We start from the raw sequence: 973 nt of genomic DNA, 5'->3' as shown, positions 1-973 counted from the left end.
CTTTGTCACATAATGGCACACCACACACTATAGGAGCAAAACCGTTAAATCTAGGATTTTTTATCCTCATGTTTGTGGTCTATCATATTTTGAAAATCTTATAAGATGTAAAAAAAAAAAAAAAAAAAAAAACCTTTGGTGTGTACCCAGCATTTACAGTTCACAACTTTCCGTTGCCTGAGAGCAACACTGTGTCGTGTAAGGATGGACAAAGAAACACCACCAGTTATGAGGCACCGCTGGGATTTGAACCCAGGATCTCCCATTTAGAAAAAAGGCACTTTGACCAGCTAAGCCACAGTGCCAACTGAAAAGCTCAACTTCCAGGAGGGTGACTTAGGTCCTGTCCACATGAATGTGGTTCTTTTTTAAAAAGCACCATTTATATGCGGTTAGGCCATTCACCAACACGCAAACAAAGCACCAGTTCACAGAAGCTGAAAGAAAAGACCAACAAAAAAACACCACCGGTTAAAAGGCACCACTTGGATTTGAACCCAGGATCTCCTATTTATAAAACAGGCGCTTTGACCAGCTAAGTGCCCTGCTTGACAGTGTGCCATAGCATGCATTTGAGTTTTCATGTGGATGGGGTTTTTTTTTAAACGGAAGTATGAAAAACTGAATACCAATGTACATGGTCTTAGATGATCAAAGCATCCAAAGAATCTCTGTGCACAGAAAAGAAAGCGCCACAGCTCTCTGTGCAATTGATGCCCTGTTCAATAGAGCAACAGTACTGATAGGGTCTTCTGTACAATGACGAGACAACAGTGCGTAAAATGCGGGACGAGTAGGGCTTACTCCATGAACAATATAACTTGTCATGGAGATCGCCAAAGGAGGGGTAGACCATCGCTGAGGTCCCTCCCCCCAACAACCTGACAGAAATCTGTCATCTAGCTTTAAGCATTTGGAAGTCTCCTGATCCTGTGGCCAGTCCAGCTTTAATCTGTTGACTGCTTGTGTCACT

The 973-nt window shown here is 42.7% G+C and overlaps 1 non-coding gene across 1 annotated transcript; it reads right to left on the bottom strand.

The window, feature by feature from the left end:
- Positions 1–231: 231 nt before the first annotated feature.
- trnar-ucu (transfer RNA arginine (anticodon UCU)) lies at positions 232–305 on the bottom strand. Its single transcript has one exon. It is a non-coding gene; the product is annotated as a tRNA-Arg (tRNA).
- Between the last annotated feature and the right edge of the window lie 668 nt (positions 306–973).

The sequence above is a fragment of the Carassius carassius genome, chromosome 31, assembly GCF_963082965.1.
Source record: "Carassius carassius chromosome 31, fCarCar2.1, whole genome shotgun sequence".
NCBI classification, from domain to species: Eukaryota; Metazoa; Chordata; class Actinopteri; order Cypriniformes; family Cyprinidae; genus Carassius; species Carassius carassius.
This window is presented reverse-complemented; position numbering and strand designations above follow the sequence as displayed.